Genomic DNA, 325 nt, shown 5'->3' on the forward strand with positions numbered 1-325 from the left:
ATGAGGCACACCCCCAGGCCAGCTCGGGGCTTGGGAAGCCGTTCTCCCTTCTGCTGGCATTTTGGGTTTTTTCTCCGCCTCAGCCTGTCATTTATAAACTAATTGAATTGTTAATGAAACCTCCTGAAATAAGAGCGAGCGTGGAGCGCTCACAGCTCTGCCGCCCGCATTTCCCACGGTTTGTGACCTGAATACCGGCAACCTGGAAGAGGGTGAAGGAGTCTCGGCAGAACTGACCTGTTTTGCTGGCCCGGGACTCGTCAGCTTTCCCTCCCCGCGTGGTGACAGATCTGCACAGCCAGCGACCCGAACCCAGGCTGTCACC

General features: G+C 56.6%; 1 protein-coding gene across 1 annotated transcript in view; it reads left to right on the forward strand.

Annotated features, from left to right (window-relative positions):
• SYNGR3 (synaptogyrin 3) overlaps window positions 1-325 on the forward strand; it is a gene marked incomplete at its 5' end in the record, with an annotated part of 6,515 nt that overhangs the window by 5,540 nt on the left and 650 nt on the right. The window lies entirely within an intron of this gene.

The sequence above is a fragment of the Pterocles gutturalis genome, unplaced genomic scaffold, assembly GCF_000699245.1.
Source record: "Pterocles gutturalis isolate BGI_N339 unplaced genomic scaffold, ASM69924v1 scaffold26570, whole genome shotgun sequence".
Classification (NCBI taxonomy): Eukaryota; Metazoa; Chordata; class Aves; order Pterocliformes; family Pteroclidae; genus Pterocles; species Pterocles gutturalis.